Genomic DNA, 17,068 nt, shown 5'->3' with positions numbered 1-17,068 from the left:
AACTTGTCCATGAAGTACGACTGGCCTTGAGTTGGGTTTTAAGTGAGCCTCAGTGAAGGCAAGGAGTTCTGATATCTGGAATCACAAATCCTTCATTTGCCTTGGGGCTTTGACCCAAATGGGTAGAGTGCCTGTGTTAGCAAAGGATCAAGGCAGCTATTAATGAATGTCATGGGGCGTTGGTGACCTAAGCAGTCCTCCTTGTGTGTTCCCAGGAGCTTGGGCCACATTCAGGTATCTTTTGGAAACAGCAGCATCTGGTGGCTGCTTGAGTAGTAACCCTGCTGCAGGCTTCAGGAGGAGCAAATCGCAACATCTGTGTTTCTCCAGCAAAACAGCAGGGCTATTAAAATAGCTCTTAGGCACGATCTATCACTGCACTGTCTCCCTTGTTTGCACAGGCTGTAGCTGGGGAAGTGAGAGTCTGATGAGACAGTAATCATGGAGGACTAGAAGAGAACTCTGGAGTCTTGGGCTCATATCTAGGCTTTCCCAACAACTTGCTGGGTAACCTTGGCCAAGTCACTTGGACTCTCTGGGCCCCTGTTTCCTGACTTGAAAGCTCCCAGAGGCATTCTGTGGTTTCTAATGACAATTTCTGCTTGGGAATAGTTAGAATTAATGACAGAAGTCTCCTTTGTTATATGACATTGGAAAAAGTGTTCAATTTTTAAATGAGTCGGTTTCCTTATCTGAAAACAGGGTTGATGATAGCTAACGTAAAGAGTGGCTATGAAAGTTGACAGTGATGCCGATTATAAAGCCCTAGACATGGTTTCCTGGCTTATAACAAGCTCTCAGAAAATGTCAGATGCCTTTCTGCCCCTAGATCATAGTGTTGCCTGATATCAACACTGAATCATAAAGCCACTGTTCTTTAGTCTATGCATAGAATCTAAAATCATGTTGACAATTTTTATTATCAAGTATGAGCTGCCCATTATTTCCACCCTACACCCTAGCCACGTTAGTTTCTCATAGGTGCTTTTTGCACATGCCAATCCATCAGTCAAAGCATATCCCTCCTTTATCATTCTTTAAGATTGAGCACAAATGTCCTCTTTCATGAAACTTTAAACTCTCTGTAAGGAGAACGGATGACTCATTTAGTGAAATTGAACCCAGACCTCTCTTAACAAGTTTAACAGAGTTTAACAAAAGGTGGGGAAAATAGACTTGGGAAGGAGGGCCTGGGTTATCCTGTTCACTGAAATACACTTCAGTTGACCACACAGGAGGACAAGGTTGGCCTCAGCCCTCGAAGATACACATGGCCTTTTCATTTCCTCTGCTCCCTGGCATCTGTTACACTTCTAATTATAGCTTTTATCATATTTTATGTATATATATTTCTGTGTATATATATATTTTATGTATATATATATATTTTAAACCATATATATACTCATATCTAGTTGTACACATATAATATATATATACACATATGTATATATACATACATATATGCATATATCTATAACTGTGCACACACATATATATATAAAAAACTGTGTGCATATATAAAAGATATATATATATATATATTCCCTTCACAGACTGAAACATTTAATAAGGCAACAATGACTGCTGAATCCCTTTTTGCTTTGGTATATATAACCTAGTGCCTGGTACATGGTAGGTACTGATGAAATATTCAAAGAATGAAGGAAATATATATCAGTTCCACAATAATTATTCATTGAGTATCTACTGTGTTCAAAAAAGCAGTCAACATAAGCTTTCTCCTTATATTAGTTGGCCTCTGTTTATTTTATTTTCAAGACAAAACTAATTGATTTCTTTTAGTAGAATGGTGGGAGTATGGCAGCAAAATTTATATTTCCTTAAAGCTTCATTTTGTACTTCAAACCAGCCATTTCTTATCTCTGTGGTGTTGTGGACAAAACTGTGAATTTACTGCAATCTAAAATCACTGCATTACTATTACAGTGCTTATTATTATATTTGCAGTTGTTTAATGCTACTTTATATTTCCACATTTTATATTCTAATGCATTAGACTGCAAAATATTCCAATTCATCTTCTCCTGTTTGAGATTTTAAATAGGTTAATAGGATGCAAATACAAGCTTCGTTTTTGCATTCTGTTACAAATATTGTTCACAGATAATGCTATGCTGTTTGGGCAAAATGTAATGAAATGTAATTTAATATGATACTTTCAAGCACATTAGATTGTTCCTGAGGGCTTTATGGCCATGGTCCTAAACTGTGTTAAACCATAGCTAAAACAAGTCTGAACAAGATGAGTTTCTTTCTTCATTTTACTAGCCTATCCTAGTTTGATGACTTTTTGTCATCCATGTCAAATGATGTTTTGGGTATCATGCAGTTAGGCTAGGCTAGAAATTGAGTTTGAAAATATTCAGTTATCCTCATGAGAAAATATTGCTGTTCCTACATTTAGCCTACTCCTCAATTCACCAACTATTTTTATTTATTAATTCACCAAACTCACTAACTCATTCACTTATTTATTCAACTCTACATCTTGCTTTATTAATGCTCCTGATATTAATCTTTCTGTTCCCCAACACTGCCCTGAAGCATAAGTTGTGTGGTCCTGGGCAGCCAACTTAACTGGAACCAAGGACAGTGCCTGACTCTTAAAGGGGCTGAATGTACAAGAACAGGAAGCATGGATGTGAGCTTTCTTTTTTATAGTGAAGATTCCTTTATTATAAGAATTACATGAAATAATCTCTGTAAAGTACTTGGTACGATGTGAAACATGCAACAGTTAATGTTCATATAAAAGAAATGCATAAATGAACCTATTTCCAAATCTATAGAATAGGAACTAAACACCTATTTACAGGTTTGTTCTCGGTGCCTGGCATATAATAAAGTTTAATCTGTTCTCTTTTCTAAAGAGAAATAGTAGGATTCACCACTGATAATAGGCAATAACAACAACCAAGTAAACACATTGAGAGCAAATTTGTAAGTTTCTGACTTACAAATATCCTAGAAAAGTACTGTGAGCACAGGATTGTTTTTTTTCAGTCTCAGTCCTTCCCAGGCTCACTTACTTCCTTTTTGTGCCACCATTACAGAGCTTCCCTATCCACAGCCTGAGAGGCATCACTGTAGGTTCATATGTGTGTTAGGATTTGTGATGGAAAAGGAAAAGAAAGAGAATCTTCACAGTTCTTCATCCCTATCTTCCAAGCCCATAATAACTCCTTAAGGCCAGTTTTGGATGGACCGTATAGCACACCCCCAACCCCTACAAAAATACCCAGGCATCTGAGCCCAGTTCCCTTGGAAACATAAACAAATCCACTTCAGTCCTTTGAATAACCAAAGACTCAGGAGAGAACAAATAGAAAGACTGCAGCTACTTTGATTCCCTCTGTCTTTTCTCTCTTTGCCCCTCCAGAAATTGAATCTTCTCCATTGACTGCACATCTGCATGTCAGTAGGGAAGCTGCAATTATTCAATGACAGCGTGCCCTGATTTTTACCATGGAAAACTGGGGCTGGTTGAGATGACCCAGGCTTGACCGTCCTCTGTCAGCAATGCAAGAAGGAAGTATCTGACTAAAAATCTCACAGCAATGGAGAGCACCTATGTTTACCGTTCTCATAGGCTGTTCAAAATGTTGGACCAAGATCTGTCCCATCTAGGGCCCAGACACCCCTGAAGATTCCTTTCTCTATACATCTCAATAGGTCCCATTTATGCTCTTAAAATTGTCCTTGTGACAAGAATGGCTATCCGGTGGTATGATTGTCACTTTTTTTCTTTTCATTTATTGGCCCAGGTTTTAAAGCTTGGAAGAGAGATAGGAAGTATCCCCAAAAGTCATATTCTTCTGTTTCCCACGCTCTTTTCATCTAGTTACTCTTGACTTGTCCTTCAGACATCAGCTCAGATGTCATTTTCTCAAGGACACTTTCTGTGACATTGGCATGACTCTTTGTACTGTTCTTCATGCCTCAGATCACAGTTGATCTTACCTATACATATGCATGGATTTATGATTTAATTATACTTGTACATATGCAAGTATATATGATGTAATTATGCGTATGTATATGATTTACATACAAGCCTATGTATATGATTTAATTGTTATGTGTTTGTCCTATCATGTAACATGTGTCTTCTCCACTGGAATATAAGTTTTATATGAGGAAGAGCCATGTCTGTGTGTTCACCTTTGTTTCCACAGAACAAAGCATAGTCTCTGGCACATAGTATGTTCTTGATGAGTGTTTATTCAATGAATCATTGGAAAAATAAAAGAAAACAGGCATGGTGACTCGTGCCTGTATTCCCAGCACTTTGAGAGGATGAGATAGAAGGAATACTTGAGCCCAAGGAATTTGAGACCAGCCTGAGCAACAAGTGAGATCGTCTCTACAAAAGATACAAAAAATTAGGCAGGCACAATGGCATGCACCTGTAGTCCCAGATATTCAGGAGGCTGAGCGGAGAGGATCACTTGTTCTCCAGAAAGTCAAGGCTGCAGAGAGCCGTGATCCTGTCAGTGCACTCCAGCCGGGGCAACAGAGTGAGAACCTTTCTCAAAAAAAAAAAAAAAAAAAAAAGAGAGAGAGAGAGAAGAAAGAAAATAAATATGCATTATTTGGTTAATATAATTTTTTCATGGCTTATGAATGAGGCAATATTTGGTGGGGTTACCTAAGACCAACCATGCTTTCAGTGATTCACTTGAAGGACTCACAGGACTCAACATCTTAACATATAGTAATACTCAGGGCTAAGATTTATTATGGATGGCCGGGTGCGGTGGCTCAAGCCTGTAATCCCAGCACTTTGGGAGGCCGAGACGGGCAGATCATGAGGTCAGGAGATCGAGACCATCCTGGCTAACACGGTGAAACCCCGTCTCTACTAAAAAATACAAAAAACTAGCCGGGCGAGGTGGCGGGCGCCTGTAGTCCCAGCTACTCGGGAGGCTGAGGCAGGAGAATGGTGTAAACCCGGGAGGCAGAGCTTGCAGTGAGCTGAGATCCGGCCACTGCACTCCAGCCTGGGCAACAGAGCGAGACTCCGTCTCAAAAAAAAAAAAAAAAAAAAAAAAAAAGATTTATTATGGAAGTGCCCCCCAGATATACAGCTAGATGAGTAAGGGGAAAACATTAGTGGAGTCTGAAGGAATTCATATTAGGTTTCCTAATCTCTCTCCCTCCCGGGAAGTATTACACAGAGTGCACTCTACCCCCAGCTGCAAAAATACAGCAACATTTGTGTGATGTTTCTGGCCTAAAGAAGCCCACTTGGGACTTAGTACTCAAGATTTTTTTTGGGCGCTAGTCACATATGCACTCTCCATCTAGCAACTACTAAAATTCTAGACTCCCAGAAAGAAAGGAGGTTTTCTGCACAAACTGCATTGTTTGCATAAACAGCCTAGGTATAGTGAATCAGTCTTATCAGTTAGGGACTATTTAAAGAGTCAAATTCCCAGACATCAGCAAAGAACCAATCTTGTAGGCAGGCCCTTCAAAAGGTATGCCTCAGGCCTATGTGTCAATTATTTCCTGCATAGGGAACTATATATATATTTTTTTCATGTGTAAGGAGACATACATACTCACATACATGTATACACATTAGCCAATAACTGGGTGAGAAATGCTGTTCAGAGAAGTGTTTGAGAAGGCCAACTTTGAGGTCAAGCTGCCAGGGTTTAAATCCTGCCTCTACTACTTGCTTTGTTGCCTTGGACAAGTTTTATAACCTACCTGCTATTTAGTTATGTGTTAAAAATAGGAAAAGTAATAGGCCTACCTCATAGTATTACTGCCAAGATTGAAAATGATTAAGTTCTTGTTCAACAGTGTTTGGTAGGGAGTAAGAACACGTTAACTGATAAATAGTGTCACCATTATTTTTGTCATTCTTATTCAGAGGATTCCAGAGGTTTCATGGTCTTTCATTGCTCAGGGCAACTAAGCTGAGTGACTGAATGAATCTGTAAGTGACAAGGTACCTGCGTTCTAATCATGTCTCTGTCAGTCACTTACAGAACATTCTTGGGCAAGTTAATTCCTCTCCCTAGCCTCAGTTTCCTCATCTTCACAAGATAGCAGTCCTTGTCTGGCCAATTCTCACAGCAGAGCAGGAGAGAGTGTAGAGTGTCATGAGAAGGAGTCAGATACAATTGGACAAGCACCAGTCTTTCTGTACGCTAGTCTTCCAACCTGTAATGTGAACATATCAGCATAGTATCATACTTCTTAAGCACTGACTGCTATTATTACCAGCACTGCAGTAATGCTCACATGAGATAATGGATGTAAGAATGGTCTGTGTTTACCCATGTAAGGAATTATTTTATTATCAGAAAAAGCAATTTGGGGCTGTAGTTGTACTTTAAAGAAATCTTGCTACTTACGAACCTTCAGCTGGGGTGGGAATCTCTGGGTGGAAGGGGGCAGGCTGAGCAAAGAGGTGGCAGAGAAAGAGCTGGGCCTCCACCAGACTGTGAGTTACCCAGACCCAGAGACTGTCTACCATATTGTTTCCCTGGCATCTGGCACAGTGCTTGTCACCTGGCAAGAAGCTCTCAATAAATGTTTGTTGGATGAATAAATGAATCCTATCAACTGGAAATATTATTACTCCAAAGAAACCATTGATTGAATGTTTACTGCCTAGCAAGCATTTTGTGCATTATCTCTTTACAGAATAATAGCAGTCTTGTAAGGTAGGCGGCATTCTTCTCATCTTATGCAGATGAGAAAACTGAAGCCCTGTGAGCTGAAGATCAGAAAACAAATACGAAACAGCCAAAATCAAAGCTATGTTCTCTGAGGTCTAAAACTACAAAACACTTTTGACTACTTACCACTAAAATTGTTTTATTGTTTTTATACTTCATTTTTCTTAAACGAGCTTCTTAAATTTTTAATACAGTTGTTAGTTAACAATCAGACACTGTCTCGTAATTCACTTTTAAATTTTTCATAATGCACCTTGGCAAGAGAAGAATCAGCCTCAGCTCAGATGCTGTAAGTGAACCTCTGCCTGTCAGTTAAGGCTGTAATCCAAACAAGGTGAATGCTTGATGGGAGGGGGTTGGGAAAAATTAAACATTTATTGAATTATCTAAAAGAGTGCTCTACTAGGCTTTCTTAAAATGTGCTTTCAAGGTGATAGATTAACTGAAATCAAATTATTGAATTCAGAAGCTATTCATTAAGAGGGAATTTGAGGAAACCAGAATGCATTTTATAATATTACCACCAGAGCTGCCTATGGAATGAAAGTTATGTATTCTTAGGTGATATTGAAATCACTGGTTTGTCATCTTTTCCTCTCAGTCTTTTTTCTAAGAGTGTAAAAACTTATAATTTACAACTTCTGATATAATTAGAAAGTTAATTAGTTTTTCTCAGATTCCACCTGCTTTATTTTAACCACAATTTTCTTAGCCCATCCTCCTCTTTATCTGGATTGTCATTTATGTCAAAAGTAGAATACATTTTTCTTTTTGTCTATCCTTGCTGTCAATTGAAATCTAAGACTCAATACATTAGCCAAGTCAGTCTCTGCATGCATACATGGCTGCATCCATTTTTCTTGTCTCATTTTTTTTTTTCTTGACTTGATTCCAATACTTCAATCAACCAGTTTTTGTTGAGCATATAATATGTGGTATCACTGGAACAGGGGAAAAGCCAGAACACAAAGAAAAAAAAAAAAAAAAAAAGAAAGCCCACTGTCAGTCCCCAAGATTACTGCGGCAGGACCTGTGGTGGGAGATAAGATAAAAATGTATTAAAAGGAAAACTGTGTGGTGCTGTGGAAAAAGCAGGAGTTTTAAAATCAAATGTCCGCAGATTTACCATTTATAAGCAGTGAGAACTTCAGAAAAGTTTTAAACCTCTCTGAACCTCAGCTCTCTTCTCTGTAAGATGGGGATGATTGGCCGGGCGCAGTGGCGCACGCCTGTAATCCCAGCACTTTGGGAGGCCGAGGCAGGCAGATCATGACGTCAGGAGATCGAGACCATCCTGGTTAACGCGGTGAAATCCCGTCTCTACTAAAACTACAAAAAATTATCTGGGCGTGGTGGCGGGCGCCTGTAGTCCCAGCTACTTAGGAGGCTGAGACAGGAGAATAGCGTGAACCCGGGAGGCGGAGCTTGCAATGAGCCGAGATCGCGCCACTGCACTCCAGCCTGGGCCACAGAGCTAGACTCCGTCTCAGAAACAAAAACAAACAAACAAAAAACGATGGGGATGATCATGTCAAGATCGTTGGAGTGTTTTAACAAATAATAAAGTAATGTAAGTGAGGGGCCTGGTATAGGACCTGGAGCAAGGTAAGCTCTCAAGGATTGTCGGTGGCACTGGAGCTTTCCTGTTCTTTCCTTGCCCCCATCCTTTATGATACTTATAGGCAGGCCAAAGGGAGTACAGAAGGAAGTAGCCTTTGTGTGTTCCAGATAAGTCATGAAAGGTGGAAGACATGACTCTTAAACTGGACCTTGAAATACTAATAAAATAATAGTTATCCTCCCCATTATCATTATAGGAGGAGGAAAAAGGAATAGCTACTAATTATGGAATACGAAATATTGCCTGGCACTCCTGACACTGTGTTAAATTCTTCACCATCTTCCATAATTTATTTTTCCCCACAAAATTTGATGAGGTGGATGTTATTATTATTCTCATCTTGAATATTGAGAAATAGGTCCAGAAAGTTTAATTGTCCAAGGTCACAGAATAACTAAGTAGTAAAGCTGGGATTGCAGAAAAGGAATGTTGACTGCAAAGCTAGAATTGAGCCTAGGCACAGATACTAACATGTGTAATTGACTTCTTTCTTCCTGACCAATGGGTCCTAGTTGATTTTCTATAGTAAAGGATCCGTTTAACAATGGCTGAACTGTTCTTCATTTTGATATGTGTTTGATGTCCTACAGGAGAAGGGCAGGTTATGAAGGGGAAACAGGCATAAATGTTAAATAAAAAAAGGGAATCAAAAACTGGATCTGGCCTTTGGCAGCATTAATTTTTCTCCCAGTAACTTATCTAAGATTTAGCTAGTCTTATATTAAACAATAAAGAGTTACCATAGCAACCTCATTGCCATGTAATAACATTCACATCCTTCCCAACCGTAAAATCAAAGCCAGAGAGGCAAATAGAAACCATCAAATTACCAAATACCCATCTTCTTCATCTCTTTTTCCTTTGTAGAATGATTATTGATTACTTTCTTTATTGTAGGTCAGTGACACTATTACTAATTTTTTCCCCTTCCCCCTGTCTCTTGGTCTCTATGTGAATAAGAAGAAATGGGAGAGGAGCACATGGCAAGTGCCTCCAGTCCTCAGAGTGGCAGAGCACTTCCTATTCTAGGAGGGCAAAGCTTGAGTCAGTGCCATCTCCTGCCAGCTGCTGCCAATATTGCTCTGGGGGCATTTATATCTCTTGCTGGCTGCAGAATGCTTGATTAACCCTGTGCACTTGCCACATCTGCTCCGATGCCTGTTTGCTGTATCTCTTCACCTTCTGGCAGGAATTCGCTGTCCATGTTGGAGCCCTGGGAGGCAGTGTCTGCAGCAGATGTTCCATCCATGTTGCACAGAGTGGGGCAACTTGCTGCCCCTCCCCACTATCTCTGCATACCTGCTGCTGCTTTCTCTCTCTCTTCCTTTTGGATAATTCCTAGTTTTCCTGCAAGATTCAGGTCAGGTATTACCTCCATCACGAAGCCTTCCCTAATGTTCTCAGCATGGATGAGATGCTCCTCTTCTGATATTCTACAGGTCCTGTTTATTCCTCTTCCACAGCAGTGCTCACACTGTATCACAAGGATGTACTCATATCCTGCTCATCATTACATGTAAACTACTGGAGATAACTCTCTACATACATATATCACATCTCCTAATATGCAAAGCACACAGTAGGCACTCAATAAACATCACACACCCCACTTCCTTGGCAGTGGATGGCATGAAACTGTTTATTGGCACTAACCTATGGATAGTTAATCAGACTGATTGGTTCTCTGTTTCCTTCTTCTGAGGTTTTTACATGTGAATAAAAGTAGATGGACTGAGAAGCAAGTTTGGTTTATCTGCTGTACCCTAGCAAACCACATCTTTTTAATTTCATGCACCAACGGAATGATACACCACACCTGTTACAGTGGGACAGCTTGCTACCTTGTATAACTCAACATGCTGATGCAGCTGGGCTTGCAAAATTATTCTGGGGGAGTGGAATCAGATCCAGGAGATCAGAAATGGTACCAAATCTCCTGAGATGGTGTTTCTTTACCCTTTCCTCATGACCTCATCCTCTTGTGAGACCTGACCTGAACAACATTCACACATTAACTCAATGAAGGACAATTACACCTTTACTATATACCGGGTCCCAGCAGCAAAATGCCTAATAAGAAAATTTATCTTATTTGAGATCATGTAGTCATTTATTCAATCAACAAATGTTCATTGAGGACCTCAATACTTGTTTGTAGAATAAATGAGTGAATGAATGAAGAATTAAGGGTCTGTCCACTCTTCAGTCTAGTTTCTGCCCTGTTACCAGATCTATTATTCTAAAACCCACTCAAGTCACCTTCCTCCTGCCCTTAACACCTGTGATGGTTCTTCAACTTTTATAGAATAAAGTCCAGAGATCTAAACTCAGTGAGGCATTCACATGCTTTGACATTATGGCTTCAATTCCTACTATAGCCCTGTGTGCCTTCTTCTATACAGTCTTGCCTCCTCTGATGTTCTCACTTGTTCTCTACTAGAAAGTAACTATCCTGAAGTGTCATATTCTTGAATTTGAGGGCTTACGAAATAAGTTCCTCTTGGACATCCAAAATCTGCTGTTTCAAGCTGGATGATCATCTTCAAAGATGGTAAAGATGTTAGGGCTTTCCTTCTGAGCAAGCTAGGGGCCCTAAACTCTGACTCGGTCTGGGGTCACCAGGAGCCAGGGCTTTGTTCCACAGTGGGAATGAAGTTGACTATAAAATTGTAAGGATCTTCAATGAAACTGGGTCAACCTTTTCATGTTACTTCTGAGAAAGCTGAGACCCAGGGTATGAAGTAGCTTGTCTGAAGCCATGACATTAAATCACTACATGGGCACTAACACCCAGTCTAGGCATTTCCCAGTTTATCCTGATCAATATCCAGTATCCTCATGGGAAGCACTCCCCCAAGGCCACTCATCAGTGCAGTCTGGGATCATTCACGTCTTTCTCCATGCAGGTCACCTGTCAGCTCTTTCTCCTAACTGTGGGGTTGTGAATCTCTCCAGGAAACTTTAGTGCTCCTCTGCCCATCTGCTGCTGGAATCTCTGAAGCTCGACAAAACAGACTGTCTGCTGGCTAGTGCTCTGGATGAATGCCATAAATATTAGCTGCAGGCAATGAATGACTGACACAGGGAATAAATATTTGTTTTCTCTGAGAGGCTACACTATGGTGTTGGTTAAGAGGCATATCCCACTGTTGGCTTTGGGCAAAATTGCTACTGAAAATGTGACATGTATCAGTCTGTGTGCATGTTATTGGTGAGGTCAAATATAAATCCTGTGCTGAGAATGTCTGTGCTGTGTTACACTCTGGTCAGTAATGAAGCTCTCAGGCTCTCCTGTAAACACATTATGAGGTAACATGTCTTAGATACCCTATTTCTCTAAATCACACCCTGGAAGAAGAATTAGTCAAATTTCAAAAGCAATCCGCCATCGTTCATATCCCAAGAACAAAATATAGTATGTCTGTGTGCTGGGCAAATCTCTGACTATTACCCTACAGTGTGACCACATTCACAGCACATAATGTGAACCCCCACCCTCAGCCACAATAAGCACTTGTGGGTGAGCAAATGCTATGGATGCTGGGACCAAACCACCTAGCTTCAAATCCCAGCTTGGCCACTCACTGACTGTGTGATTTTTGACAAGTGGCTTAAACTTCCTGCCTTCAGCTCATTCTATAACATGGAGATTATAGTAACATCTACCTCATGGGATGGTTGAATAGATTAAATGAATTGACATAAATGCTTAGAACTGTGCTGGCCACCTAGCAAGTGGCATATATATATTAACCATGATTATTATCATCAGCAGCACATTATTACACTTATCCTTCTCAAAAGACATTCACCAGCTGGTTGGATAGCAGGATATGGTAAAACGAACATGGGCTTCCTAATCAGACAGGTCTAGGGTAAAATCTCAGCTTTGCTATTTGCTAGCTGGTAAGGCCTTAGGCAAGTATGACCTCTTTGAGTCTCTGCTTCCTCATCCATAAAGTGCGCTTAGCATTCCCTCTCTCAGTGTTATTGTATTAGACGACATAAGCCTCATGAGGTTCCCAGAGAATGGGGGACCCAAAAATGGCAGTTACCCTCCCTTTGTGTCGGGGCCAGTTTCCTTTTATAACATCAATTCCTGGCAAGTCATCTACCCAACAATTGGGATGAAGTTAATGCTATGCACCAGACACTCTGCTAGATGCTGGAGATACAAAAATGAATTATGTACTCACACCTGAGGAAGCTGGTAGTCTTGTCCACATCCTGCTTGATATCTATTTCTTTCTAGAAATGCAGAATTTTTTCTCCTGTATTCCATAGATGCGTAACCTGCTTCATCTTCTCCAGAAGACCCTTCCTTACTTTTTACACGAAAAACATTACATTTATGGTGTCCAATGTACCATCGATTCCCCTTCCTCCTCCTTAGTGTCCAACCTCCTCAATCGTAACCTTTTCTTCCAACTCAGGTTTAGAATCCCTTCCACTTGATTAAAATGTGGTTTTTATTCTTTTCTTTTCTTTTTAAAAATTTTTTCAGCTGGGCACGGTGGCTCACACCTGTAATCCCAGCACTTTGGGAGTTCAAGGTGGGCGGATCACAAGGTCAGGAGTTTGAGACCAGCCTGGCCAACATAGTGAAACCCCGTCTCTACTAAAAATACAAAAATTAGCCGGGTGTGGTGGCACATGCCTATAATCCCAGCTACTCAGGAGGCTGAGGCAGGAGAATTGCTTGAACCCGGGAGGCAGAGGTTGCAGTGAGCCAAGATAGTGCCACTGCACTCCAGCCTGGGTGACAGAGTGAGACTACATCTCAAAAAAAAAAAAGAAAGAAAGAAAGAAAAGAAACAAAAAATTTTTCCTACATTATTTTCTTCATTTTATCTAAGAAATCTAAAGGGTTCTTTCTTTTCTCTTGGGAGCCTCTACCTCAATACACTCAAAGCCTACCTGTTCTTCAAAATCTGGTTTGAAAAAAGGAATATAAATATCTGACTAATTTTTTATATTGATTCCATGTTGAAATGGTAATAATTTAGATTTACTGGTCTAAAAGTATATTATTAAAATTAATTTTATCTTTTTCTTTTTACTTTTTAAATGTAGCTACTAGAAAATGTAAACTTACATATGTGGCTGACTTATATTTCTGTTGGATGGTGCTGATCTAGAGTAACATCAGTAACCTTTTTAAGTCAGAATAGGACAGTATTAAATATTTTATCTGGACTTTCATGCAATCACCTTATGAGGAGAGTGATAATACTGCTAAGTTTGCCCAGGTCAGTCCCACTTTATGTCTATTGTACAAGGGTAACTTATTAGTAGTGACCCCTTTTACTATTAAAAGAGCCCTGGTTGAAATAAGTTCTGAGTAAAGATACATCTGGAGCTCTTGGGTTACTCTGCAGATTCTTCTCTCAGAAGAACCAGTGATCCCCCTAACCAGTGTGGCCATGGCAAGGGTCTCAGCTCTGTCCAGAGAGACCCTCTTCTCTGTGGTCTTGAAAGTTATCTGCCTGCCCTATCAGCACTCCCTTTGGATAGAAGAAACACTTCCTACTTGGAATCTCAACTTGAAATAGTCTTCCATTTATGATTACCATGGACAGCATGATACTTCCTGTCCAACACTATGAAACATTTATCTGAAAAATAATTCTAGGTTGAATTCACAGGTATTACCCTTTAATTCACTCATGACATGTTTTGTGTACATTGTATATGTAAACTACAAAAATGGTCAGATACGTACTGCACCTACTGTTGGCCGTTCCACTTCCCAGTTCCACCACCTGAAGGAAGCCTGCAGCCTAGTGAGCTAGGGACGGAGACGAGATATAGCCCTTGCTGAACCTCAGGCTCTTCACCTCCAAGCAGATTTGAGGATAAGTTCTACCTCACAGAAATCGTGAACATTTAATAAGATCATAGTTATTAATTAAGTCCTCATCAGAGTACCATGCACATGCAGGGGCTCAGTTAACACTTTTTCTCTTGCCCTTTCCTACAGGCAAATTCACTTTCCAAAAAAACGGAAGAAGGTGAAGATTATTTTCATTTTTTAACTTATTATGGAAAGTCTGCTGGCATTTCTGCCTCTTCCTTGGCTCTTGGTGCAAAGTAGCCTCGGCCTTATTAGAGTATTTTGCATCTAACCTGTGGGGTGCGTTCCATCAAGTGAGGAAAGACTTCCTCAAGTATTCTCTTAGTCAATATAGTATCCATAATACCTCCAGGTAAGCCTGATAACCCAGGGAGCTGCCTAAGGAATCTGTTCCTTTGGGTAGTCTATGGCTCCCAAATGGTTGTGAAAGTTGTATTTAAACCTATAATGGGAAAGGGAGAAATTCCACTTAATGCATAAGCTGCTACCACTATCATAGCTGTGACAAATGGACAACTGACAGTGTAGATCCTGCCAATTACAGAGCTGCTCATTGCCTCTGCTTTTGATAAACATCAGTCATTACAGGGGCTGGAGAAGCTGTGTTTCCCAGTCATTTGGGAAGGGTGCTTTTTATTATTATTATTCCCTCTATCTCTTCCTTATTGAGTGTACCTTCTGGCATCGGCCATACGTGCTGGCTGCATCATTAGGTGCTGAAACTTCACATCTTAATTCTGTGTGAGAGGTTTTCTCTGGGGGCGATGGTGCATCTGTGGAAAAAGAACCTGAGTATACAATGAAGGTGATACGTTAGAGGATGTTGATGGTATATTTAAGGAAACAGCTGTCCAGAAACGCTTTTCTTTTTGGGGGGTGGGTGAAAGGGAGAAGAGTAAGAACTGGCTTGGTTTGGTTGTCCAGAGACTAATGTGGAAAGTGTTGGCCAGGCTTAGAGGTTTGCTAAGGAAAAGCTGTAAAGTACTTAACTCGAGCAGAAAAGAACATGGATTTAGGATGTGGAATAATTTGCGGAACTTATGTTCTCTTTATGTCTGAGAGGCTCATAAGCTATTGAGCAATATCAGCAATTCCCACTTTCTTTTGGATGCCTCTTAATATTACTTAATACTCTTTTTGACAGAAAGGGGACTACACCAGGATGAAATTATGGTTTAATTTTTTTAATATAATTCCTTGTGAAACAAAAAGATGTCTGTGTTCCGTAGCTGGATAGATGTAGGGCAAATAGGGGAGAGGCAAGCTGTGTAACATCAGGACTAGTTTCTATAGCAACAAAAATGTCAGCCATCCTTTTGGCTGATCCTATTAATCTGGAGTAGAAGCAATGATACTGACACATTCGAAATGTATTTAAACCAGAAGGTGAAAATATAACCCAGCTGTAGATTTTAAATAGAGGTAGAGTTAGGCACCAGTATGATAGGACTTTGAAATAGCTATGATGTAAAAGAAAGTAAGAAATTCTCAAATGCAGCTTCTGGATTTAATTTCTTTTTAAAGTGACTAAGCTTTTCACCAGAAGTTAATTTAAATCTTCTTGGACCCAACTATGAAAGAAGGAAAAGGGGAAATTTTAATCAGTGTGTACTATTCAGAGCTGGGCTGTCTTTTCAGTAGTGTTGGCTCAGAGGAAACACTTGACATTAATTGTCTTTAAGATGGTGAAATGTGTAACTTTGAGAAGCTCCTGACAATTGTGCACCTTCTCAGCAAGGAAACAGTGGGTTTCTGAGAGAAGGAATCCGGTCTTTGGCCCAAGCATCATGTGGCTGGTTTCTGCTCTTTTAACTACAGCAGGGCTAGTTTGACGCCTGTAAACAGTCACTGGTTTCTGTTAATGGAGGTAATTGTCTTGGCCCTGTGTACTTTGCACGGCTGCTCTTAAGACCAAATGAGATAATGGATGTGGAAATACTTCGAAAGAAGCCTAAAGTGCTATAGGGATGTAAAGGATTATTATTATTATTAAGGAACTGCCAAAGAAATACTCTTTTCTAAATAGCATGACTTGCAGACAGAGTTTAGGAGTTGAGTTATAAATTCTAAAATCTGGGTCAGCAATTTGAGTTTTTTTTCTCCTAGGGAGACTATAAAGCTATTATTCTGTGCTATTCCCCTTTGGTGCTTCTTTTTACTTTCGGATTATTTAAATAGCTAAATATTTTCTCACTTTTCAAAGCAGCATGACAGTTCCCAGTATATTTTGCTGTGGGAGCACAAAATAAATAGGAATGCAGATCCGTGTCATTATGATAAAACATCATCTTTTCATCTTTATCTTAGAATTTCAGACTCCTCAGGAAAGATGACCACCTCTCTTTATGGAAAATGATTTGCAAGCAAAGAAAGCTCTTTCTTAACTTGTTCCTGATTCTCCATTTCCAAAAGCATAAAGGAAAATTAGGTCTACCTACTATCATTAATTTATTGATATTAAAACTGTTTCCATTTCCTCCACCCACTCCTTAAATCTCTAAAAATGACTGTGAAACAACAGAAAAGAACGGAGACAGAAACCAGCAAGGAAAATTAAAAGAGCACATACTGTTTGCTTAACCAGGATATCCTCCGTAAAGGAACAGAATCTGTTTTTAGAAATGAGTAGCAAAAGGTCTGGATGTTTCTACCCCTGTCTGGATGCACTTTCTTATATTTCAGAAATAATTAACACACACAAAGCAAAGGAGATGCTTTCAACTGCACCTTGAAATAAAATCTTTCTACACAAACTGCAGCTGGGGATATGCTGCTGTCATCTTGAAGCCCTGCTTCATGACTGATGATCTGGGAGGTTCCCCAAATCTCAGACTTTGTCTACATCCATCAGTCATGTAGTCAAATATGTATATA

General features: G+C 39.9%; 1 protein-coding gene across 1 annotated transcript in view; it reads left to right on the top strand.

Moving 5' to 3' along the window:
* DAB1 (DAB adaptor protein 1) overlaps positions 1-17,068 on the top strand; it is a 1,271,953-nt gene that overhangs the window by 419,767 nt on the left and 835,118 nt on the right. The gene's annotated exons all lie outside the window — the stretch shown is intronic.

The sequence above is a fragment of the Trachypithecus francoisi genome, unplaced genomic scaffold (genome assembly GCF_009764315.1).
Source record: "Trachypithecus francoisi isolate TF-2019V2 unplaced genomic scaffold, Tfra_2.0 Lachesis_group12, whole genome shotgun sequence".
In the NCBI taxonomy this organism is placed as follows: domain Eukaryota; kingdom Metazoa; phylum Chordata; class Mammalia; order Primates; family Cercopithecidae; genus Trachypithecus; species Trachypithecus francoisi.
The sequence above is the reverse complement of the archived record's forward strand: the minus strand, read 5'-3'. Positions and strand labels throughout refer to the sequence as shown.